The sequence below is a fragment of the Chiloscyllium punctatum genome, chromosome 47, assembly GCF_047496795.1.
Source record: "Chiloscyllium punctatum isolate Juve2018m chromosome 47, sChiPun1.3, whole genome shotgun sequence".
Lineage (NCBI taxonomy): Eukaryota > Metazoa > Chordata > Chondrichthyes > Orectolobiformes > Hemiscylliidae > Chiloscyllium > Chiloscyllium punctatum.
In genome coordinates, this window is record NC_092785.1 from 15,471,046 (window position 1) to 15,498,874 (window position 27,829).

Genomic DNA, 27,829 nt, shown 5'->3' on the forward strand with positions numbered 1-27,829 from the left:
TACTGTAAGTAATCGAATATTATCTATCTATCGAAATTACTTTGTTTGATCCTTTCAAACTTAATATAGGTTTGACCAGGGTCCCTGAAATGTTGCCTATAGGCTTATGGTACAAGCTCATATGAGATGGGTCTTTCACCTCGTCATACACCCCAGACACCTCCTCTCATCGTGATGCGAAGACATCTCTTGCTTGACCCACAAGTTTTGTTTGGATCAACAAAATCCACATGGTCACTGGCTACTGCATTTGTTTAGCCACTTTTTGAAATTAAATGAAAAAGGTTTCCACTTACTTCTTGTCACATGCAGGAAATGCTTGAACATGCTTAAAAAGTTTCTCTTCAGGCTTTCGCCCATCATGGGTTTGCTGATCCTCACTCTCTTCCTCACCAGACCTGCCTTCAGTCTTCATCTCCAGCCTTTTTAGCTGACTTTCCTTTCAGAGCGTCAGATTTTGAAGTTCAGACTCTCTTTCTTTTTATTTTACTTTTCCTTCTGTTAAAGCCATTCGTTCATTTTATTTCTCTTCTGATTTTACTCTTCATTGAAACGGTTTCATTCCTGCTGTCCTTTCCTTCTCTCTCGACTGTAACTCAAGTTGTCCATTTGCAATTGAATTCTTGCCATCTCTATAGATCCTGATGGTGTTACCAGCAAATATAATGGCGGAGCTGCTGCTGGAATCATCGCATCTTTCCTTCATTAGAAGATAGCTTCGATACCAGCTTGTCTTCAATCATCTTACTCACCTTCTGTCAAACTTACAAAGTCACATTGTCCACCTCCAGATAATTCTTGGCGAAGGGAAGAGCCATTGCTCTCCCAAGCTTTGTTTACCCAACCAAACCGAAACTCGAAATAAAGACACGAGCAACTACCACTCGCTGTTTAAATCTAACATGAGACCCAATCTTTACAGACCAAGACAGATCACTCAAAACATTCTTAAGGAGGCAGCCCAGAACATACTTTTTTTATTTGTTTCGGTAAGTGTCCAGTTAAAATTATCTGGAGTAAGTTAGCTACGTTAACTAACAGGTTTTGAAAGAAAACACCCAAGAGAGTGACTTCTCTTTCCTTTTTCTAACGTTAGCCCATACTACCTAAGTAGACGAATCATCAAATGTGCTTTCTGCCACTATCGTACTGTCCGTGATGAACAACGCCACCACCCACCTGACCCTTTTACCATCTTCTCACTTCTTTCTGACTCCTCAGGCAGTTTATCCAAATTGTCAATGAAAAATAATTTTCACTCACCAGGGACACTGATGATTGCAAGAACTGGATAATAAGTCTTCTTTATCACTAGAATAGGTGATTGGTCCATAATTATTTTTCCTGAAAGAAGGATGCCTTGTGTTTTAGGTGTTATCCTCAGAGCAGCACCTGGGCACAGCAATGGAAGGAAACCAGAACTGAAACAGAGAACGGCGGATAATGGAGGTCTCAACCTAACACTGAAAATGCTGGAGATTCTTGACAGGTTTGGCGGCGCTTGTGAAGAGAGAAACAACTTTAACGTTTCCAGACAAATGACCCTTCATCAGAACTGAAAGGAGCTGAGGAAGAAGGGCAAGGAGTCAATATCAGCCACGGAGAGGGCGCAGATAGCGACTTTTAAAAAAAAGTACGAGAGGTAAGCAAAGGGATTGCTGATGCTGAGCCAAGAGATCAAAGCTGTGTAGGGTGTGGCGCGAATTTTGAATGGTTGAATCAGGATTGGCTTCGCTGGTGGCACACAGAATAGGATCGACCAACACTGCAGAGATTAATGAAAATGAGGGAGAGAGATTACGCTCTCCAACTGTCATATTGATGAACAGATAATCCCTCAAAGGAATCCAAGAGGTAATTGATCATTAATATTATTGACAGTCTTTTAACGAATTGGTACTGAAGTGTTGTTCTTGCTTGATGTGCCAGTTGAAAGTGCATCATTAATCTTGCAATTGTAAAGTTTCTGGAAAGAGATTTCCCTGTTTCCATGTGGACTGGGATATTGCTCCATTCGAGCTCACTTAAATAAACAGAAAACAGTGTCCCTTGTTTCCTCGTTTCCTTTATAATTGAAAAGATTAAGGAGCGATTGAGTGGAAACCGTCAAGAAGTTAACAGCTATTCTGATGTCAAGGCTGCACCAGGGTGAGTTCCAACCTCATCTAAATCGGATCACTGTCTCATACCTGCACTTGATGGTTTGAAGGACCTTTTTGTTGGGCTGTAGACCTCAGGGACAGCAGAATCTGTTCAGCATGGTTCAGAACTAGAGGCCACTTGTGTTCTTTCACTTTCCACTTCGTTCGCTGTCAGTGTGCAACAGGTGTAGTTGTTCAAACAGGAGCACAGGTTACTCTTCCTACTTTGAGACTTTTGTGAATTATTGGCAGTATCGGTACACCTGAGCGACAAGTCCTGAGTACAAGTGTCTCCTGCTCTGGCGTTGTGTGATGACAGATTGATGAGAAATCTTTGATGTGCTCTATGTTGCAGCATTGACCTGTCTGGAACTGCTTGGTTCAACTCCATAAGAGCACGATCCTATTGTGTGCATGGCGGAGGGGATTGTGGGAAACATAAATAGCATCACGGCTGTTGGAAGTACACGATCCCAGGAGTAATGGGTGAGCATTTGCAACATTATGATGAGCGTAGGCTTGCTGCATTGCTTGGCTTACAGTTTCATAAGTTGAGTAAATGACGAGTCATCAACCGGTATAACTGCTCTTATAACAGTGTGTCAGCAGCAGGTTAGGGGAACAGAGATGCCTATGGTGTGACATGGGGTTCCTCAAATACCAAATATGTTGAGAGTACAAATAGTGCACCGAAGACAAATGTGGAATTGTTAATTCAAGCAACATAGGAGATTTGAAACTGGTGTGCTTTAGAATGTATGTGTGTGTGGGTGCATTATGGAGGGACAAGGAGATATCATTCTCAGTCATCACAAACAATGATTACCTTTGTGAGAAGTTTATAACTTGCCTACAGATGAGTCTGGATTTTTTCTATAGCAGGCAAATATTGTCGTTGAGATAGTTCTCACGCAGAGAGGCCTGCATCTTTCATAGTTGATCGATACATCTTCAGTAATCGCGTTCCACATCAACGAGAGTTGTGTGGATTTTATCCATCCCTTATTTGTGCAATCAATATCCTCCATATTCGATGGTTTCAACAGTCCTGCCCTCCCACCCCGCCCAAAATTATATACTTTATCTTGAACAAGCGAGACTGAATCCTGCGCAAAACTTGACGGGCACAGTTTTACTGTCATGGTTTACATTACAATAATTAAAATGTGGAAAGAGAGAAGTGGAGAGGGGCCAGAGTGGATGGAGAGAACAGTTACCTTGAACCATTTCTTCCTGTTCACAAACTCGCTCGAGAGTTTGTGAGCTTTGCGACGATTCATCATTTTCGGATGTCCATTCTGAGCCAACAAAAGGGTAACTTCCCCAGTGCAATTTACATATTAAAACATGCAACTTCTGCATCGTCAGCTGTTTCAGCTATTTCAATTGCACCTTCAACAAAGTTAATAACCTTGGTAAAGCCATGACCTTCCTTCTCAAAATTGAGGTAAACACGTTCCACTGTCGATGTCATCAGGATTAAAGTTTTGCCAGTCGTGCAATAGAAACTTGGGAATGACATCAGATTTTAGTAATTTACAATTATCAATAAAATATTCATTGATATAATTGTATCATTGCTGTGTCTCTCCTAAACCATTTAATTACATTCCATTGAAAAGCTTTGAGTTGAACTTGATCAGGTAATTACCTTTGAAAAGAAATGGATTTAGAATATTTATCTTACATTCAATTAAGCTGGTGTCTCTGGAAAGCGTTGAAGAAACACATAATATAGAGTTTCTGCCTTTTCCACGCCAAGCATTATTCTGTATAAGTCTCTCTTTTTTTCAATATTGCTCGTTATCTTTTGTCTTGCTCTCGTTTGTATTTTAATTTCATTGCAGGAGCAATCCAAGAGCGTTCCATCTCAGAAGGCTGTAAGACGTAGCAACAGCAATCAGCCACTCGCACCCCCTCTAGCCTTATCTGCCATTCTATAGGACCATGGCTGATTCGAGACTCCTCATGTTCACTTTTCTGTCCTTCTCCCCACAACCCCGTGATTCCCCATCTGATCAACAATCTATCTGTTTCAGCCTTAAATATACAAATGGACGCCACCCTCACAGCTTCCTGGGAAAAGTACTATCCCTGGGACAAGTAGTCACGAATGTACAACAATAAGCGTAGCCATGCGCCGTCCAGTCATTTCAAAGGATGGTCACCACAATCGATAATCAATGACTCTATTGTTCATGACTATTCGCATCTGTCTATATTACTGTCCAAACGAATAAGACAAAGGGTGCTTAATGATTTGGCTCGTTAACTTAAACTGAAAGGAAGCCAAGACAATTACAAGAAATCATGAGTTTTGTCTGTTCCTCTGTGGGTATGCCAATCTCCTTCGTTCTGTGATGTTATTCCATTTGTTCATTTTAGTGAAAGGTGTATCTCTGATTAAGCTGCGTCATCTCCTCACGAACACCTGGGGCAGCATAAATCTCTTCAGTGAATGTTATTCTGGTAGCGTTGCATCACGTTTATTTTGTCCTCAACGGGGGACATGTTCACCTTTAAATAAGGACGATTGATTGCCCTCAAATTCGTTGCAAGTGAATGCATCAATCTGGTTGCATTTCCAAACTTCTTCAGAGAATGGTGCAGCCAACAATTATACAGATAAGGAGAATTTACTATCCGATTCTAGCAGCCTTTGGCATTCCTGGTAAGTCAGTAATGTTTTGTTGTTCATACAATCATTGAATTGTCACAGCGTAGAAAGGGATTTCTGACACCCTGCTACTGCTTTGTGACAGTTTCTGACAATATGCGTGGTGAAGATCCGTGAGACACGTGAACAATAGGGGCAAGAAAGGTAATTTAGTCCTTCAAATTGGATTGCATTTGTAAACAAATTGGTGACCTCCAAGTCGCAGGTCGAGCAGGCAGGCAATAAAGCAACTGGAAAATTCTCACTTATTGCTAAAGTGATGGAGTACCAAAATAGGGAGGTGACACTGCAACTATACAAGGCATTAGAGAGACTGTACATGGATCACTGGTGAACATTTCGGACCCCTTACCGAAGGAAGTGTGTCCTTGCATTGGAGGCAGGTCAGAAGTGATTCATTCGATTGATGCCAGAGGGTTTGGTCATTAAAAGCGAAACTGAGTAGTTTAATCCGATACTCTCTTGAATTTAAAAGGATTGAGGGGAGAACTAATTGAGGCATATCGAAAATTAAACGGAATCTGCAGAGGAGTTGTCGACTGGATATTTTCTTGCTGGCACATTCCAGAAGAGAGTCCATAGTTTCTGGACAAGGGGGGAACAGTTTAAAACCACATAGAACATAGAACATAGAAAAATACAGCACAGTACAGGCCCTTCGGCCCTCGATGTTGCGCCGACCGAAGCAGACCTAACCTACACTAGCCCAATAACCTCCATATGCTTATCCAATGCCTGCTTGAATGACCATAAAGAGGGAGAGTCCACCACTGCTATTGGCAGGGCATTCCATGAACTCACAACCCGCTGAGTATAGAATCTACCCCTAACATCTGTCCTATACCAACCTCCCCTTAATTTAAAGCTGTGTCCCCAGTAACAGCTGACTCCATACGCAGAAAAAGGATCTCACTGTCAACCCGATCTAAACCCCTAATCAACTTGTACACCTCTATCAAATCTCCCCTAAACCTTCTTTTCTCCAATGAGAACAGCCCCAAGTGCCTCAGCCTTTCCTCATACGATCTTCCTACCCTGCCAGGCAACAACCTGGTAAACCTCCTCTGCACTTGTTCCAGTACCTCCACACCCTTCCTATAGTATGGCGACCAGAACTGTACACAATACTCCAGATGCGGCCGCACCAGAGTCTTATACAACAGCAACATGACCTCTGGAATCCGGAACTCAATTCCTCTACCAATAAAGCCCAGTACGCCATATGCCTTCTTCACAGCATTATTTACCTGGGTGGCAACTTTCAGAGATCTGTGTACATGTACACCAAGATCCCTCTGCTCATCGACACTACAAGTAGCCTACCATTAGCCCAGTAATCCATCTTCTTATTACTCCTACCAAAGTGAATGAGTTCACACTTAGCTACATTGAACTCCATTTGCCACCTTTCTGCCCAGCTCTGCAAATTATCTATATCCCGCTGTAACCTGCCACAGCCTTCTTCGCTGTCCACCACTCCACCGACTTCCGTGTCATCGGCAAACTTGCTCACCCAGCCTTCAAGCCCCTCCTCCAGGTCATATATAAAAATGACAAACAGTATAAAAATGACATGCGAAGAACTTCTTCCCTGAACGGACCATAAATCAGTTTAATTCAGTCTCAGATTGCACAGTCGACGTTGGGACAAATAACAAATTTATGGAAGGGTTCGAAAGAACTTGCAGTGAGGGATGTGCTGCTGGGCTCAGGAGAGTAGGCCACAAAGTGAGACCGAGATGAATTAGATATCATGGTTAAAAATGTGGGAACATGTTCGAGGAGCTGAATGGCCTCCACCTGCTCCGAGTACTTATCTTGGAGTTTCGAATAGCCTCTTCGGCTTCACATCCTTTTAACTGTACAGTAGATGGAAGTGAAGACTATATTCCAGCTGAGGCAGAAGTAGTATCTTACATACCATGGACATAAACTGCTTGTACTTGTATTCCCTGTCCATAGCAATTAACTGAGGTGACTTAGAAATCACTCTCTTGACCTTCTCTGCCAATGTCAGTAAACTTCCTCTTCATCAGCATTCCATGACAATACATTACTGAAACATACATGGCTTTATGACAAATTAATCGATTTGTTTTGTACTATTCTTCACTGCTTGCTTTAATTGAAGATTTTCGTGTTTAAAATACTTATGCAATGCAAGAGAGCAGACTACGTGATGTTATGGTAGAGTGTAGTGCTGCACAGCAGGTGAGGGAGCTTTGGAGGAGCAGGAGAATCGATGTTTCAGTCAAAAACCCTTCAACATGAGGTTATGGACAGGGGGAAAGTTAGAGGTACAGACTGGACACTTTTTCTGATAATAAGTGTGAATTGACGGTCTTTGGATAGGTTTTGGGTGATGTGGGAATGGTGGTTTGGGTAGTTAAATGTTCCTTCTGCTGAATGTGGGAGGTAAGTGTCAAAACTAATGTCGCTGCATCTGTGGGAGTGCACCCAACTCCATCTCCTCGAAAACTGCTCGATGGGGGGGGGGTTACCAGAGAGAACCAATGAGCCACAGGCATAGTGTCTGTCCCTGTTGCTCAGAAGGGAAGGGGGAAGAGGTGCAGAACGTCAGTCATTGTGGAATCCACAGTTAAGGGGGGGTCAGGCAGAAGGTTTTGTGGGAACAAGAGAGACTCACGATTGGTGTGTTGCCTCCTAGGTGTCAGGGTTTGTGATGCCTTTGATCGTCTTTTTGGAATCCTTGAGGGGGAGTGGAAACAGACCCAAGACGTGGTCTACAGAGGCAGCAACAACACAGGTAGGTAGAGAGGTGGGAATTTCGGGCAGAAATTCAGAGATCTAGTTTGCAAGCACAGAGCTCAGACAAGGACGGTCATTATCTTTGGTTTGTTGCTTGTACCACGTGCTATCAAGGCAAGGAACAGCGAGAGAGAGGATTTTGAACACACAGCTATGGGAATGGTGCTGGTGGGAGGGTTTTGGACTTCTGGATAATTGGTGCTCTCTCTGGGCTCGTTGGGACCTCTACAAAAGGTATTGTCTTCACCTGTACCAAAGGGGTACCAGTATCCAGTAGGTGGGGGGGGGGGGGTGGTGAGGGGGGGAGGCGCTTTGGCGGGCATGAAAGAATTTGTAATGCTTTCCGGGCTTGATTAATCGAATTCAGCGTTGGAATGGAATCCCAAATTGTCGTACAAGAAAACAGGATGTTGGAAGTAATGAGGTCCGAATTAAGTTGTCTAGGTCGCAAGATGGCACTGACAAGCTAGAAATTGTTTTGAAGTGTGTCTACTTCAATGCCAGCAACATCCGGAATAAGGTGAGTGAACTTGGAACATGGATGGGTACCTGGGATTTCAATGTTCCCGCCTTTTCGGACACTTAGGTAAAGCTGAACCAGGAATGGTTATTGCAGGTTCTGGAATTGAGATCCTTCATTAACAACAGTGCAGGTGATAAAAGAAGGGACGGGGTACTTGGCATTGTTACTCAAGGACAGTGTTACATTTGGAGAAAGTACATTTGAGGACAAGTCTCCTGAGGTAACATGAAATGAGGCTAGAAACACAAAAGGAGAGGTCACGCTTTTGGGAGCTTTCTAATGAACTCCAAGAAGTTCCAGAGTTAGAAAGGAAAGGATAGAAAAGACGATTTTCGATAGATGTAAGAGTGACATACCAGTTGTTAATGGGGACTTTAATTTTCTAAATTATGACAGGTAATACCATAGTTAAAGTACTTTAGATCTGTCAGTTTTTGTACAATGTGTACAGGAGGTTTCCTTGACTCTGTATGTAGAGAAATCATTAAGGGGCAAGGCCACTTCAGATTTGGTTCTGTGCAATGAACCCGGCCAGGTGTTAGATTTGGAGGGAGGTGAGCTTTTGGGTGGTAGTGACCACAATTTGTTTATTTTCATTTGAGTGATGGAAAGTGTTAGTTTATATACCGTAGGGCAAGAGTTATACCTGGGGGAAAGGCAATTACAACATCCTTTAGGCAAGATTCCGGATGGAAAAGATGGGGGAGGAAACTGTAGGGGATGGGCACAATTGAAATACGGAGCTTTTTCCAAGGAAGGGCGACTGCAAGTCCTTGATATGTATGTACCTGTCAGTCAGGGAGGAAGTTGTTGAGTGCAGGAGCAGGAGTTAACAAAGCAGGTCGAATGTCTTGTTACGTGGAAGAAGGCTTATGTTTGGATGAGAGGTCAAGGCTCAGATATGGAACTTGAGAGTAATTGTTTAGCCAGTAAAGACCTAAAGAAAGAACAAAGAAGAGCCAGGAGGGAACATGAGAACTCATTGGCAGATAAGATCAAGGAAAACCCAATGGCTTTCCATTGGGTATCTCAGGAACAATCGAATGACATGTGTAAGTGTTAGGGCCAATCAAGTATAGTCGGGGAATGTTGTGTGTGGAGTCAGAAGAGATAGAGAAAGCGCTAAATGATTTTTTTGTCAGTGTTCACAACAGAAAACGGCAATGTTGTCGAGGAGAGTATTGAGATACAGGCTATGAGACTAGTTCGGATTGAGTCAAGATTCGAGTTGTGCTGGAAATGCCCAGCGGGTCAGGAAGCATCCGAGGAGCAGGAAAATTGACGTTTCGGGCAAAAGCATTCATCAGGTATGAGGTCGGGATCCTGCAGGCTGTAGAGATAAATGGGAGGTGGGTGGGGATGGGGAGAAAATAGCTGAGAATACAATAGATGGATGGACGTGAGGGTGAAGGTGATAGGTTGGAGAAGAGGTTGAAGCGGGTAGTTGGACGTGTGGGACAGGTCATGAGGGCGGTGCTGAGCTGGAAGTTTGGAACACCGGTAAGGTGGGGGGGGGAGTGGAAATGAGAAAAACTGTGCAGTCTGCATTGATGCCATGGGGTTGAAAGGTTCTGAGGCGGAAGATGAGGAGTTCTTCCTCCAGGTTTTGGGTGGCAAGGAAGTGGCGGTAGAGGAGGCCAAGGACTGGCATATCCTCGGCAGAATGGGAAGGGTAATTGAAATGTTCAGCCATGGGGCGTAGAGGTTAATTGGTGCAGGTGTCACAGAAATGTTCTCTGAAGTGCTCTGGTGAGTAGGCATCCATTCTCCCCAATGTAGAGGAAACTGCATTGAGAGCAACGGATACAGTAAATGAACTGTTCAGGTGAAAGTTCGGTTCATGTGGGAGGCTCATTTGGGGCTTTGTCCGGAGGTGGAGTGGGAGATGTGGATGCAGATTATGCAATTCCTGCGGTGGCAGCGGTAAGTGCTGGGAGGGGAGGGTGGACTGTTCAAGGGCATGGACCTGACCAGGTAGTCGTAGGCAGAACAGTCTTCATGGAAAGTGGATAGGGGTGGGGAGGGAAGTCCTCTCTGTTGGTGGAGTCCGTTTGAAGGTGGCAGAAGTATCGGCGGATGATGCAATATATACAGTGGTTCGTGGGGTGGAAGATGAGGGAATTTCTGTCCTTGTTGCGGTTGGAGGAGTGGGGTTTGAAGGGGGAGGTGCAAGGCATGGATGAGATGCATTGGAGGGCATCTTCAACCACGTGGGAGGGGTAATTTTGGTCTTCAAAGAAGGAGGCCATCGGGTGTGTTCTGTGGTGGATCTGGTCCTCCTGGGAGCAGTTGCGGTGGAGGTGGAGGAATTGGGAATAAAGAATAGCATTTTTACAGGAGGTGGGTTGGAAGGAGGTGTAATCCATCTAGCTGTGTGGGTATGAGGGTTTGTAAAAAATGTCAGTGTTGAGTCAATCACCTTTGATGGAAATTGTAGAAACAGCTACAACAAGCTGTCCGTTCAATTGCATTTAGTGTGTTTTTCCTTTACATTTATTCATTAATATGCCTGTTTGATTGTTTGTCTTGGCACCACAGCACTAGCTGTAACTAGAGAGGATGGGGTTAAAACTCAACCATTAGTTAGATCAGTTTGCTTTAAAAAAATGCTCTGTTTAGGTTGATATATTATTAACAAATTGTTTAGTCTTTAGTTTGAAGAATAGCACTTATATATGGTATTGGTTATTCACAACGTGTAAGTCTGGCGATTCAAAGAGTCTGTTTAAGAACCATTGGACTCAATTTTGTGATGCATTGAACACATTAATTTTCCTGCATAGTAAATACAAGTACCTGCATAGGAACACTGATTTGATTTGGCTGTCATTCTTAGTATCTGAACAAATGCAACATCCATCATGGAGTTTCAATAAGTTGAAAGAAATTTACTGTAAGATGCTGGAAACAAGCCAACATAGCATCCTAATAGCATGCTGGCCTTCATAACAAGAGGAATTGAGTATAGAAGCAAAGAGGTCCTTCTGCATCTGTACAGGGCCCTGGTGAGACCGCATCTGGAATATTGTGCGCAGTTTTGGTCTTCAAAGTTGTGGAAACACATTCTAGCTATTGTGGGACTGCAGCGTAGGTTCATGAGGTCAATTCCCGGAATGGCAGGACTATCTTACGTTGAAAGATTGGAGCAACTGGGCTTGCATACCCTTGAGTTCAGAAGGCTGAGCGGGGATCTGATTGAGACGTATAAGATTATTAAAGGATTGAACACTCTGGAAGCAGGAAGCATGTTTCCGATGATGGGTGAGTCCCAAACCGGAGGACACAGTTAAAAAATAAGGGGTAGGCCACTTAGAACAGAGTTGAGGAGAAACTTCTTCACCCAGAGAGTGGTGGGTGTATGGAATGCTCTGCCCCAGAAGGGTGTGGAGGCCAAGTCTCTGGATACTTTCAAGAAAGAGTTCGATAAATCTCTTAAAGATAGTGCAATCAAGGGTTATGGGGATAAGGCAGGTACAGGATAATGATTGGGGATGATCAGCCATGATCATAATGAATGGTGGTGCTGGCTCGAAGGGCAGAATGACCTACCCCTGCACCTATTATCTATTGTCTATATCAGTCCCTCCATTCTGAATATTCAATGATTTGTTCTCCCATAGTGCACTTTTCATTACTTGTATGAGAAAAATGCATTGCATGAAATTCTGAGTCCCAAACATTTCCATATTTCACCCCAATATTTGCAGACTTTTGTTGCGATTGATTCCCTTTTATGACTTTTATTCATTTATCTTACAGCAAACCTGATGACAATGATAATTCTCTCCAGGGGAAATTGCAGCCTTTCCAAATGTACCTCTGCCTATATGATGGCCATGGCAACAGCAGCTTTGCTGGTATTGATCTTCAACATAACTGTGTATCATATTCTCAGTGATCACTTTCCAAATTCGTTCCTTTCCTACACTGGTTTTTGTAAGTTCAATAATTATATTAACTCGGTCAACCTGTACCTGACAGTGTGGTCCACAATCATGTTCACATTTGATCGATATGTAGCGATATGCTGTGAGAGGCTGAAAACAAAATACTGCAGAGTGAGGACAGCGGCTGCAGTTATAATGATCACCACTGCCTTGGTTTGCCTGGAGAACATACCATTTTTCTTTGCATATGAACCTGAAAAGGTAATTGATCAGTTAGAGTGGGGGTGTCGCACTAAGTTGAACTTCTTCACTTCTTCTCCTTTGGGTACAGCATTCTCCTGGTTACAAAGTATTTTAACTACCTTGCTTCCATTTTCTTTGCTATTCACATTTAATTGCTTGACCATCAGACGAATTGTGCTCGCTAATAGATCTCGCAGAGCTGTTCGGGGATGCAATAGTGAGAGTCAAAAAGACCCAGAGATGGAAGGTCGAAGGAGGTCCATTATTTTACTCTTCACTATATCGGGAAGTTTTATTCTTCTCTGGCTGACAGTTGCTGTGAGCTTCTTATCAACAAGGATAACAAATACTACACATTATCGAGGTGATTATGCAGCTCCTGCCTACATTGCCACTGAAACGGGCTACCTGCTCATGTATTTGAGTTCATGCAGTAACGTGTGTATTTATACAGCCACCCAAAGGAAGTTCAGGGAAGAACTGAAGATAGTGCTAACATTCCCTTGGTCATTTATTCTGGGTTTGGTCAGTCAAAAGAAAATGTAATGGAAAGTAAACACTATCACAAACTCCTTTGTACTCCTCTGCCCCTGAAGGTTCTGATGATCCGAAATAAAGGTCCCTTAAATTTTTATTTCTCTATGTCCAAGCTGGATACTTCAAGAAAGAGTGAACATTGTTCAGTTATGCAACATATCTCACGAACGATGTTTTGTAAGTTACTCATATCAATGAAATAAAACAAGTCAAATTTGTTACAGTGTTTGTGCATCATTCAAGTCATCTTGACATGAAGGGGGAGGATTCTACTCTCATAAACTCAGACCCTCAGATTTCACATCAAGTCATTGCTCTTTCCAGCTGAGATTACCAAGAAAGCCCTGCCATATAAATCCCATCCCTTGTCTGCAGCACAGTGAATCACAGAGTCATCTCAACAAATGTGGGAGGAGCTGATGGCCCTCTGGGATGATGGTGAATTAAGGACTAAAAGGATTTTGTGGAATGGGTGCGTGAGACTGGGAGCAATTCAGATGAAGATTCTGATATGGGACAGAGAATCATACAAATAAAATTGAGCACAACTGACGATTCAAACCGAAAGTGATTAAGTAAAGGAATTATGTTGGCGAGGTGCATGATAATGTTAAGGTGGTTTGAGTGGTGCCCGCACATTGAAGCTTTAGCAGAAAAGGTTGGGGAAACATTACACAAACAGAATGCGGGACAGTAGATTACATTTGGATTTTCCATAGTAATACATGGTCCATGCAAGTCGTACTTTTTAATTGGTCAGTCATATTTTCCCATGTTGTCAGGCGAAGGCCAAGTGGTGCGTTGTTTCATCAATTCATGTCTCGGATCATGCTTTCAGGATCCTTAAGAGGGAGGGGGAGCAACCCTAAGTCGTGGACCACATAGGCACTAACGACATAAGAAGGAAAAGGGATGGGGATCTAAATCAGAAAAGCAGGGAGCTAGAGTGGAAGCTTGAGTGAGACAAAACAGAGTGGTTATCTCTGGTTTGTTGCCTGTGCCAAGTGCTAGTGAGGCGAGGAATAGAGAGAATGGAGTTGAACATCTGGCTACAGAGATGGTGCAGGAGGAAGGGCTTCGGCTATCTGGATAATTGGGGCTCATTGTGGGGGACATGGGACCTCTACAAACAGGATGGTCTACCTCTGAACCAGAGGGCTATCAAATCTGCTCATTGCGGATTGGTTGAATTGTGGACATTGCCAAAGAGTATTTCAGGCTACAGAGGGACATAGAAAAACTGTAGAGTTGGGATATGAGGTGGCAAATCTAGTTTTCAGGTGAAAAAATTTCTGAGTTGATTCACTTTGGAAGGAGCATCAGGAACACAGAGTACTGGACTAATGGTAAGATTCTTGTTAGTGTAGATGAGCAGAAAGATCTCAGTGTCCATGTACATAGATACCTGAAAGTTGCCACCAGGTTGATAGGGTTTTTTAAAAGAAGGCAAACTGTGTGAGCTTTTATTGGTAGATGAATTAAGTTTCTGTACCATGGGGTCTTGTTGCAGCTGTATAAAACACTGGTGTGGCCACACTTTGTGTATTGCGGATAGTTCTGGTCACCACATTATATGAATGATGTGGAGGCTTTGGAAAGAGTTCAGAGATGATTTACTCCAATGGTGCCTTGTATGGAGGGAAGATCTTACAAGGAAAGGCTGAAGGATTGAGTCTGTTTACATGCGAGGGAAGACGGTTGAGAGGTGACATAATTGAGACATATAAGACAATGGGAGGGTTCCATGGGGGAATGTGACATCCTTTTTCCTCGTATGATGATGGCTCAGATGAGTGGCCATTGCTTTAAATTGAGGAGTGACAGATATAGGACAGAGTTTCAGAGGTAGTGTCTTTACTCAGAGAGTAGTAGTGGTGTGGAATGCAATAACAGTAGACTCGCGAAACATAAGGGCTTTTAAATGGTCATTGGAGAAACATATGCATGTAAATGAAATAGTGTAGAATACAGAGGTTTCAGATTGGTTTCAAAGTCTTCACAGCATCGAGGGCCAAAGGGTTTAATTATCCTGGGCATAATTACTGTGCTGTAATATTGTATTTTATGTCTACTGTCCAGGCCCCAAGGACATCGTCTGGGAACTTGGATCAAAATCACACCGCGGTACATGGTGGAATATAAACTCACTAAAAACCTGGTGTTACGATGTGGGAGGTCCAACTCCCGTCACCCAGAAAAGCTCAACCCACATCGTAAACTTTTAAAATCGAGAGAACTCCTAATTTCCTGCGTTCAAAGGAAACAAAAGTCAATTTATTATCCTAACTCTAATAATGAACACTAAACAACAACAATGAACAATTCCAACCTGCCTTTTTATTAACTATCTGACTCGAAAGCTATAAAAATGATTTTCCAATAACACACTCATTAAACATTACATTAACTTCATCTCAATTCCTGGCAGACTCTGTCTTTCCCGTTGTCTTCAGTCTTCCATCTGCTGATCTCCCTGGGTCATCTTCTGTCTTTTTATAGTGAATATGCTTTACATGAAAAGGCAGTTTTGAAAGTGAGTGTTTTTAAAATTTATTTTGAGGGCAAGATGTTGGAAGGGAAGTTAGCTCTAAAGCTCTATGGCTATTGCACGACTGATCGATGGCAGTTGCTTTCTGATTGATGTTCAAAATGCCCACTTTTTTTAATTTGGCAGACATTGTACTATCTCATTGTTCCGATGTTGTCAAAACAATAAATTCTAACTCGTTTGGGTTTTAGTATCCTGGGCATAATTTAGACTAATCTTTCACTTCGGATTGTTGTCAAAACAGCAACCAAAACTCAGGTTACAATTTCACAGCCATTGACCCCATATCTGTATTTGGGAACCACCGTTCTCCCAGCCTTTTCATTCAGGCAGCTGACCCTGCCCTTTATTTTTACTTCAATACTCAGAAAACACGCTCTATTTTGAAGTGAACGTACATTCACTCAACTTTTTATCACTGAAATGAACAGTGAAAAGGGGACCTGCATTTGTGGTTGGTGGACTGGAATACAATCTGAAAACAAAATATATCTACTTCACGAATGCCCTTTAAGAAAGGAACATGGTCGTCTTTACCTGGTGATCGAAGCAGAGTCACAGAGTCTTACAGCTCAGAGACAGGGCCTTGGACCCAAACTGGTCCATGCTGACCAGAATGTCCGTCCACAATAATATTGTCCATGGCAATAACTGGATTGCCCTGCACTTGGCCCACATCCTTCTATCCATTTCTTATCCAAGTATTTGTCCAAATGTACTTTTAAATGTTGTTATTGTACACGTCGCAAACACTTCCGCTGGCAGTTCATTCCATAAGTGCACCAACTCTGTGTAAAAAAAAGTTCCCCCTCAGGTTCCCTTTAACGTTTTCTCTCTAAACTTAAACTGATGTCGTCCAATCCTCGATTCCCCAAACCTGGGAAAAGGACTGAGCACTTCCACCCTATCCATGCCTCGCATGATCTTACACACTTCTAGAAGATTTCCCCACAGTCTCATACTCTCTGAAAAAAAAGACCTAGCGTGACCAAACTCTCCCGATAACTCAGAACATTGAGTCCTAACAACACCCTTGTCTGGTCTACATTTAATTAATTACTTATGATATTACAGCGGACAGTTAACTAACTAAAGGGAAAGTAAATGCTGGGTTGGTCAGTGATAGCCACATCTCATTAAAAAAAAAGAAATCTTCCTTGCAGTTGTGGTTCGCACTTGCCGTTTGATGGGATTTACTTGCAAAATATTCAATTGGAAATGACGACTAAGGATGGGTGATCAATGCTGGACGGCCAGCACTACACACATCCTACAAATAAATCAAAATGGACATGATAATTTACTGGTCATGGGCAATTGATGATAAAGTCATACCAGTACGGTTTGGTAAGGATCAAAATAGTTCTGGTTGTGTGGTACAAAATTTGGGAAAATTATTTTCAAGTAATGAGGAATGTTTCTATCTTTAACTGGTAAAGTGGTTGCAATTTTAAACAGAATGTGGAGATGTCTGTATCAAGGGAGATGGCAAATCGAATTATTCCTTCAAGCAGATGCAATAAGCAACATCTCCTCATTGCTCTCTTCTCTTTCGAAAGGACAGTTGTGTCTATGCCAGTCAGAACTTCATTGTGGCAGAATCCAAGCAGGAAGGTGTCCAGCTTCCAGTCTGGCAGAATGTGAGGACAGCAGATGCTGGAGATTAGAGTCGACAGTGGTGTGCTGGAAAAGCACAGCAGGTCAGACAGCATCCGAGAAGAAGGAGAATGTATGTTTCAGACAAGAGCCCTTCATCAGGAATGAGGTTTGTGAGCCGAGGGTGTGGACTTATAAATCTTATCTCTCAAGCCCTCTGTTTACAAGCCTCATTCCTGATGAAAGATTCTTGCCGAAATGCCGATTCTCCTGCTCGTCGGATTCTACCTGACCTGCTGTGCTTTTTCAGCACACAGTCTTGAGCTTTTAATTTGTATGCTCCCTGACAAAACTGAAGGAATGGGGTTAAAATTCCCAGGCATGGTGATGAGTGGCTTGGAAGGGAATTTGCAGTCAATGGTATTCCAAAGTGTCTGCTGTCCTTGTCCTTCTAGATGATCGTTGTTTTAGTTTTGCAAGGTGTCTTAAGAACCCTTGGTTATCTTGTCGGGAGCGCACATTAAAGTGAATGGGAAACTGAGTCAAACCGCAAAATTCTCTGTCTGTTTGTGATGAACAAAGTGCACACAGCCCTCAGCTACAACATCCTGCCTTATGATTTTATGATTCAATATCATTTCTTGCTGCATTTTCCCATTCTCCTCTTACATCGGTCCGCCACAGTCTTAATATGTAACTATGATGTTTCTTTCTTCTTAATGCCACCTCCAATCATTATCTTGAGTGTTTTTGTACATTAATTAAGTCGCATTCGCATGTTGAACAGGTTCTGCGTTAAATGAAGGCCTGTTGAACACATTCTGACCGATATCTGTAATTTTATCAAATTACATTTTGTTTCAGACTTCTATTTTCATGATCATTGCATCTTCCCACCACATTGAGATTCATTAAGATGTGAAATATTAGGAACTGTTGCTGCCTCCCTTTTCATAACACTCATTAATGGAATCACTAAAGTGTAGCACTGCAAAAGGCACAGCAAACGAGGCAGCATCTGCACCGTAAGGGAATCGCTGTTACAGGGATAACCCTTCATTCTGATTTCTGCCATATTGAAGTTTCCTTGATCTTTCATCATACGTACTGAGTTAAACTCATGTTTGCAGAAGATATCCTGTTCTCAGTCTGTAATTTTACTCAATTTCAATTTGGCTCAGTACAGATTCCTACCTCAAGGATCTTGGATATCTTTACCAAAATATCACAGCTTCTTTTCAAAGGGAACATTAAATCTAATGTTGTGATGAAAGAGTGAGGTTCGCTTGGTCTTTCATTATGGAATAAGTCTGTTTGACTGCTCCATGTGGAGTACACAACAGTCTGCCCTCTAGTGGATTAAGAGTATATTGCTGTAAGTCTGTTTGACAGCTCCATGCAAAGTTCACAATAGTCTGCCCTCTAGTGGATTGAGAGCATATTTCAGTAAGTCCGTTTGACAGCTCCATGCACAGTTCACAATAATCTGATCTCGACTGGATTGAGAGCATACTGCTTTAAAATCTTCACTGGAAATCAGTTGAAATTTTAAAAAGATTTCTTTCTGTTCTTCATTGTATTACTTGTAAACTGCAGTCTCTGCTCCCAGTCCAAATAAATCAAAAATAAACTGTGAGTGGATATGGAGAGGGATGAATACACCCTAGATTGTTCTGTCTTCCTTTGTCTGTGCAAAACCTGTGATTATTTGTTTAAACTGCAAAAATGTGGTTTATTTTCATGGTCACTCTGTGACAATGCATTTACAATAAAGACAAAGCAAGTTCCTGATCCCTAAACAAATTGTCATCTTGATTCTGGGGTATGGTCCTAGATTATAAGACTGACTGGTTGGTGAGACTGTTCGACATTAATACAGATCACGAATTTTGTTCACTGGAGAATTCTCATCATTTACTGATTTTTGCTGTTGCTGTTGAGGTTGTTCCAATGATAATCGGCGTGACTTTCAGGATTTGATGGAAACAGATACAATGTGCCAAACTGCAATATGTCAATATCAGATGGTCAGCTGTCCTTCCACTGAACTGAACTTTGTTCCATGTTCCTAGTCAGGCTGCACTCCCTGCTCGTTGATTTAATCGATCAGATGCTAAACTGCAAATAATCTGTGATCAGTGGGAGAACAGATTTATTTTCATTTGGATAAGACTCATGCTCAACACGCTTCCTAATTTAGAGTGATAGAGCTGTTTAACAGAGAAACAGACCCTTTGGCACAATTCGTTCATGCCAGCCAGGCATCCTAAATTAATCCACTCCCACTTGTCAGCATATGGCCCGAATCCCTCGAAACCCTTCCTATTCATTTTCCCATCTACATGTATTTTAAATGCTGTAATTGTACCAGCCTCCACTACTTTCTCTGGCAGCTAGTACCGTACACGCACCACCCCTTGCGGAAAAAGTTGCCCCTTTGCTCCCTTTTAACTCTGAACACTCTCACCCTAAAACTGTGCCCCCTATTTCTGGACTCCCGCATCCCAGGGAAAGAGATTTTGTTTATGCACCACATGTCCCTCATGATTTTATAAACCTCTGTAAGTCACCCCTGAGCCTCTGACACGCCGGGGACAACAACCACAATCCTGGCAACTTCCTTGTAAATCTTTTCTGAACCCTCACAAGTTTCACACCACCCTTCCACAGGAGGGAGAGCAGAATTTCACACAATATTCAAAACGTGGCCTCGTAAAAGTCCTGTCCAGATCCACTATGATCTCCCAACTGCTGTACTCAATGGTCTGAACAATAATTGGAAATGTACCAAGTGATACAATTGATCTGTTTACGAAGCTGGTCACCACAAATGGAAAGCGACCGGAGACTGGGAACACAATGAGGAATAGATAATTGATGGGGTTTAACTATCCCATGGGGAAGGTAATCTCAATGTGGACTGTAAAATGAATGGGGGTTTGTTACTGAAATGGGAATGGCAATTCCATGAAAAAGGAAACCATATGAAATAGGAAAAGGGAATAGAAGAATCTCGGCACTGTGTGAGAGACCGGTTGGCCCTTCTTGTCCACACCAACACTCCGAAGTGCATCCAACCTTGACCCCATCACCCTGCATTTCACAGGGCTAGCCCAACCAGTCTGCACATTCCCGGAAACACTATGGGTAATTTCTGATGGCGAATCTACCGAATCTATTCATCTTTGGACTGTGGGAGAAGCCTGGGGCACTCAGAGGAAACCGCCCACGCAGGCACAGGGAGAATGTGAAACTTCACACAGACAGTCAGTGATCAACGAGCTCGATTCCCTCATCCAATCCTGCCCTGACCTCCCTTCGTTCACTGAGACACAGGAACAAAGCCGTGTTTGTATGTGTGAGTATATGTGTGAGAGAGGGAAGGAAAGAGAGAGAGAGAGAGAGAGAGAGAGCAAGAGAGAGATTGTGTATGGGAGACAGTGATATTGCGATGTTGTATGAGAGAGAGAGATCATTAGACTATATGTATGAGAGAGGGGAGAGAGAGAGATGGATTGATATAAGAGAGAGAGAGAGATTGCGTATGAGAGAGACCAATACTGAGATGGCGCATGTGAGGGGGAGAGAGATAATTTGTGTATGGGAGAGAGAGAGAGAAAGATAGACTGTGTAAGAGAGAGAGAGAGATTGTTGATGAGAGAGTTGGCGAAACTGTGCAGACCGAGTGTGAGATTGCGTTTGAGAAAGGAAGAGATACTGACATTATGTTTGAGAGAGATGGGGAGAAAGAGGGAGATGGGAGTGGTGCAGGAAAAGCACGGCAGGTCAGGCAACATCCGAGGAGCAGGAAGGTAGATGTTTTGGCAAAGGCTCTTCATCAGGAATAGAGGCCGGGATCCTCCAGAGTGCAGAGATAAATGAGAGGCGGTGCAAGGGTATGGAGTAAGTAGCATAGACTAAAATTGGTGAATGGGAATGGGGATGGAGGTGATAGGTCGGAGAGGAGGGTGGGGAAGGTAGCAAGCAGTACAATGGTTGAATGGGGGTGGAGATGAAGGTGATATGTCAGAGAGGAAGGTGGAGTGCACAGTTCGAAAGGAAGATAGGCAGGTAGGATATTTAATGAGGGTGGTGCTAAACTGGAAGGTACGAGCTGGGGTGAGGTGGGGGAAGGGGAAATGAGGAAACTGGTGAAGTCCACATTGACGCCATGAGGTTGAAGTATTCTGAGGCGGAAGATGAGGCGTTCTTCCTCCAGGCGTCGGGTGGTGAGGGCGCGGCGGTGGAGGAGGCCCAGAACCTGCATGTCCTCGGCAGAGTGGGGGGGGAGTTGAAATGTTGATCCACAGGGCTTTGGGTTTGATTGGTGCGGGTGTCCCGCAGATGTTCCCTAAAGCACTCTGCTAGGAGGCGTCCAGTCTCCCCAATGTAGAGGAGACCGCATCCTGAGCAACGGATACAATTTACTGCATCCTCTCATCATTCCTGTTTCTACTTCGAGTCATAGAGTCCTACAGCACGGAGACAGACCCTTTGGCCTAAACTGGTTCCATGCCAAGAAAGATGTCTGCCCACACCTACCCCATTTCCCCACTCTCGGCTGATATCCTAATGATTTGTTCCTATCCATGTATTGGTCCAAAATGCCTTTTCAATGTTGCTAATGTACCCACGTTAACCACTTCCATTGGCAACTCATTCTATATGCGTAATTCCCACTGTGTAAAAATGTTGCCTCTCAGCTTCCCCTTTATTCTATCCCCACTAACCTTAAACTGATGCCCTCTAATCCTCGCTTTAGCAACCTGATGAAAAAGACGGGATTGCATTCACCCAATCCATGCTTCGCATCGTCTTACACACTTCTGTGAACACCCCCCTTCAGTCCTCTACACTCTAAATAATAAAATGTTCGGGCTTGTCCAACTCTCCCGATAACTTATTCCCTTCAGTCTTGGCAACGTCTTTGTAAATTTCTTCTGCATTCTTAACAGCCTTCCTATAACTAGGAGACTGAAACTCAATACAATAATCCAGGTATGGCTTCACCAACGTCCTGTACAACTGCAACATTACTCCCCAACTTCTATACTCAGTGCCCTGACTGATGAAGGCCAGTGTGCCAAAAGCCTTCCTCACTGCCCTGTCTCCCTGGGAATCTCCCTTCAGAGAACTGTAAACCTGAACTCCAAGGTCCCTTTGTTCCACTACACTCCTTAAGGTATGACCATTCACCATGAAACTCCGACCTTGATTTGACTTTCCTAAATGCAAGACAACATGCCTATCGATATTAAACTTTGTTTCCTATTTCTCAACCCACTTCCCCAGCTGATCACGGTCCTGCTGCAGTTTCTCAGAACCTTCCTGACTGTCCATGATATGGTTTATTTTAGTGACATCTGCAAACTTACTAATTATACTTTGTCTATTCTCATCCAAATATTTATATCGATAACAAATAGCAATGGGCCCAGCACAGATCCCTGAGACACATCCTTCCACTATTTCCTCTGCTTCCTACCACCAAGACAATTGTGTATCCAATTTGCCAGTTCCCCATGGATTGCATACCATCTCACCTTCCAGAGCAGCCTACCATGTGGAATCTTATCAAAGGCCTTACTGAAATCCACATAGAACACGTCCACCACCCTGCTCTTGTCAACCTTCCTGGTCACTTCAACGAACTCGCACACATTTGTGAGGTAAGATCGCCCACACACAAATCCCTTTGTACTGAACCTTGTGCTACCCCTATCCGGAGAGTGTTCAATGTGGACAATGCAGAGGGAGATTTTTTCTGTACCTCACACCGTTCTGTTCCTACCCTGGGAGTGTTCAATTGGTTTTAGTGGTGAGGGAGCTTTACTCTGGATCTAACCTCAATGTCTACCTGCCCTTGACGTTTAGATGGGGATGATATAAAAATGGGGAGTCTGGTGAAATGGCCAGAGAAAAGACATGATGGGAGATGTGAAGTGGTCCTTTTTGAACGTTAAACAAAATATAAGAAAAACTAAATAGTCAAATGTTACATTGGGAGCAGGAACACAGAAAGCTGCTGGTTCATTTCTGTTCTTTTACATATCTCCAAGTTTCAGATTGGGGCTGAATTAACGTCACAATGGGGAATGTCTCATAAGAGGTTTACTGTTCTGCAATAATGCATCATCAAACTTCCTTTTGCAGAGTTAGTAAATGGAGACAGCTCTTTGAATGTGATTAAAATGCAAATTCCAGAAACTGACAACAGTGACTGCCTGAGAAAAGGTCACATTCCAGCAATGTCCTCATCACCTTCTAAGCCAGCAGAGGGCGAGGACTGAAGATGCTGGAGACCAGAGTCGACGAATGTGGTACTGGGAAAACATAGCTGGTCAGGCCGCATCCGATGAGCAGGAGAGTCGATGTTTTGGCAGTAAGCCTTCATCAGGAATGATGCTTGTGGCCCAAGGGGACCGAGAGAAAAAGGGATGAAGGTTTGGAATTGGGGTGAGGGAAGGTAGCTTGGAATGTATTAGGTAGATGAAGGTAGGGCTGATGGTGACAGGTCGGAGAGGAGGGTGGAGGGAATATGTGGGATGGAAGTTGGACGGGTAGGACAGCTCAAGAGGGTGGTGCCGAGTTAGAAGGTTGGGACTGGGATAAGTGGGGAGGGGAAATGGGGCAACTGTTGTCAAGCACAATGATCCACTGTGATTGGAGAGTTTTATCCTCTCACCTTTGCAACACGCAGTCCTCCACTCCCTCCACTCCAAACCCAACCTCACTATCAAACCAGCAGACAAATGGGTGAAGTGGGGGAGGGGGGAGTTGCGCTCGTTTGTCAAACCAACCTCAAGACTGATGAACCCAGGCACCAACTCACCGACACCTCCTCCTACCATCCAGCCGACCATGACCTCGCCTCCCATCACCAACCCATCATCTCCCAGACCATCCACAACCTCATCACCGCTGGGGATCCCCCATCCTCAAAGCCCGGGGACGCCTCACTGCCCGAATCTACCTCTTACCTCAGATTCACAAACCTGACTGCCCTGGTCGACCAACTGTCTCAGCCTGCTCCTTCCCACTGAACATATATCTGCATGACCTTGAAACAGTCCTGTCCCCTTTAGTTCAGGAAATCCACACCGACGTCGGGACACCACCCACACCCTCCAATTCCTCCTCCCTGTCCCTAATGCCTTGGAGATGGGTATTCATGGACGTGGACATGGACATCCAGTCCCTGTGCACATCGATCTGACATGACAAAAGCCTCAAATCCCTCCGTTTCTTCCTCTCATGCCGTCTCAACCCGAACCCTTCCACTGACAGTTTCATTCGTTTGGCTGAACTGGTCCTCACCTTAAACAATTTCTCATTCCAATCCTCACACTTTCTCCAGATGGAAAAGGGAGTCATGGGCGCCCATATGGGCCCCGCTAAGCCTGCCTTTTCATCGGGTACACGGACCAGTCCATCTTCCGCAGCTGCACTGGAACCATTCCCTACCTTGTCCTTCTCTACATTGATGACTGTATCAAGGCCAGTTTGAGCTTCCACGAGGGTTTGAGCAGTTCATCGACTTCACCAACACCTTGCACCCCGACCTTAAGGTCATCTGGACCATCTCAGACACCAACGTCCTCTTCGACCTCTCTATTTCCAATCCCAGCGACCGACCCAACATGGACATCCATGACAAACTCACAGAAACCCAGAGATACCTGGACTGCACCACTAGGACCCTGCCTCCTGTAAGAATGATACCGCTTATTCCCACCTCAGCTCCCTTGAGGACCAATTCCACCACAGTAGATTCCAGATGGTCTCCATCTTCAAAGATCACAACTGCCCTCCCACGTGATCAAAGATGGCCTCCAGAACATTTCCTTCACTCCTCACACCACAGCCCTTGATTTCCACCCCTCCAATTGCAATAAGGACAGATCCCCGTGGACCTCACCTTGCACCTTACAACTCTTTGGATGCGATGCATCATCCTCTGTCATTCCCACCACCTACAAACAGACCCCACCATCAGAGATATATTCCCCATACCCCGCCCACCCCCATTCCATCTGCATTTCGGACAGACCTCCGCGACTCCCCTGTCAGGTCCACACACCCCAATCAACCCACCCTACCCTGCCACTGCAAGAAGTGCAAAACCTGCGCCCACACCCCGCCCCTCACCTCCATCCAAGGCCCAAAGGATCCTTGCACACCCCACAGAAATTTACTTGCACACCTACAAACCCTCATCCACTGTTTCAGTTTCTCTCGATGTGGTCTCCTCCACATTGGGGAGACAGGACACCAACCTGTGGACCACTTCAAAGAACATCTCTGGGACACCCGCACCAACCCACACCACCGTCCTGTGCCGGAACACTTCAACTCCCCCTCCCATTTCACCCAGGGGCATGCAGGTCCTGGAACACCTCCATGGCCAAATCCGAACCACCCAACGCCTGGAGGAAGAACATCTCATTTTCCGACTTGGGATCCTGCAACCATGTGTGATCAATGCGGATTTCACTAGTTTCCCCATTTCCCCTCCACCCCACCTTATCCAAACTTCCAAATCATCACCGCCTTCTTGTCCTTTCCTACCTGTCCATCTTCCGTCCCAACTTTTCTCTCCATCCTCCTCTCCGCCCGATCACCATCACCCCCACTTCCATCGACCTGTCGCACCCCTAGCTACCTTCCCCCCAGCTCCACCTCCCTCCCATACATCTCTCAGCCCCCTTGGCCCACAAGTCTCATTTCTGATGAAGGGCTTTTCCCCGAATCGTTGATTATCCTGCTTCTTGGATGCTGCCTGACCTGCTGAGCTTTTCCAGCACCTCACTCTTCGAATCTTACTTTCCAAACTCCAAATATCTGAGAGACTCAAATATACAAAGGTTGAATCAGCTATCTGTTTTTCAATATCAAACTACCTCAAACCCCTCGATTACATTCTAGTCTGTAACTCACTCCCTGGTACCTGTTATTCTGTATGTAAATGACCCCAAACTCTTCTGTTAAATTCTAGTCTGTAACTCACACCTGGGTATCTATTATTCCATGTATAATCTCCCCCAAACCCCTTTATTCGATTTCAGTCTGTAACTCATTTCCAGGTACGTTTTATGCTAGGTAAATACGCACCAAAACTTTGATTAGACTTTAGAGTTGAATAACACAGGGGCGGGGTCATGGGGGCATGGTGGCACAGTGGCGAGAACTGCTGTCTCACAGCATGAGGGTCTCCATGCTCGGGCGAGTCCTGGCACATGGAGTTTGTGCATTCTCCCGTGTCTGTGTGTGTTCCTCCCACAGTCCAAAGGTGTTCGGGCAAGGTGAATTGGCTATGCCAAATTTGCCCAGGGTGTTAGGTGACTCAGAGGGTGATGGGTTACTTTTCAGCAGGTTGGTGTGGACATCTTGAGCCAAAAGGTTTGTTTCCACGTTGTAAGAAATCTAATCTAATCAATGTTTTACCTACTCACTTAACATCCTGCCATCCAACTATCCTTCTCTCAAACATTGTCCCTTGGTCACTGTGAAGGTGTATCTGTCTGTTTCTCTGTCCACCCCTGCAATATCTGCAACTTGTCACGTTCATCTGTTCGACGTTTTGAGTTGTTTCATGGTGTCAATGTCCCTTGCACAATCCCAGTAAGTCTTCCTCACTTCCCATGTCCCATCCCCTGGGAATAACTGGAAAATCATTGCGTGTCCTCCGAATATTTGATGGCCCAATCATGTTAGATTTCTGTGATTTGCAGTCATGGATCCAGACAATAATGCTTCATGTCTCAATAAGTACCACATTACCCGTGTAACTGACCCAACGAATCAGGACCCTAGTGACTGACACAAAAACACACACATACAGAGACACACACAGACACACATTTCAGTGACGGTAATTGAGCACAGACCATCACTGACATTACCCCTAACAAAACCTGTGTACACTCTACATGATCTGGATTAGTGGTGCTGGAAGAGCACAGCAATTCAACAACATCCCAGTTTAGTCCTAAAATCGACATTTCGGGCATAAGCCCTTCATGAGGAATAAAGGCAGAGAGCCTGAAGCGTGGAGAGATAAGCTAGAGGAGGGTGGGGATGGGGAGAAGTAGCATAGAGTACAATGGCTGAGTGGGGGAGGGGAATGAAGGTGATAGGTTGGGTCAAAGGGGGTGGAGTGGATAGGTGGAAAAGAAGATAGGCAGGTAGAACAAGTCATGGGATCAGTGCTGAGCTGGACATTTGGAACTGGGGTGAGGTGGAGGAAGGGGAAATGAGGGAACCGTTGAAGTCCACATTGACGCCCTGGGGGTTGAAGTGTTCCGAGGTGGAAGATGAGGCGTTCTTCCTCCAGGCGTCTGGTGGTGAGGGCGCGACGGTGAAGGAGGCCCAGGATCTCCATGTCCTCGGCAGAGTGGGAGGGGGAGTTAAAATGTTGGGCGACAGGGCGGTGTGGTTGATTGGTGCGGGTGTCCCGGAGATGTTCCCTAAAGCACTCTGCTAGGAGGCGCCCAGTCTCCCCAGTGTAGAGGAGACCGCATCAGGAGCAACGGATACAATAAATTATATTAGTGCACGTGCAAGTAAAATTTTGATGGATGTGGAAGGCTCCTTTCGGGCCTTGGATCGAGGTGAGGGAGGAGGTGTGGGCGCAGGTTTTGCAGTTCCTGTGGAGGCAGGGGAATGTACCAGGATGGGAGGATGGGTTGTAAGGGGAGTGGACCTGACCAGGTAGTCACAGAGGGAACGGTCTTTGTGGAAGGCGGAAAGGGGTGGGGAGGGAAATATATCCCTGGTGGTGGGGTCTTTTTGGAGGTGGCAGAAATGTCGGTGGATGATTTGGTTTATGTGAAGTTTGGTAGGGTGGAAAGTGAGCACTAGGGGTGTTCTGTCCTTGTTACAGTTAGAGGGGTGGGGCCTGAGGGTGGA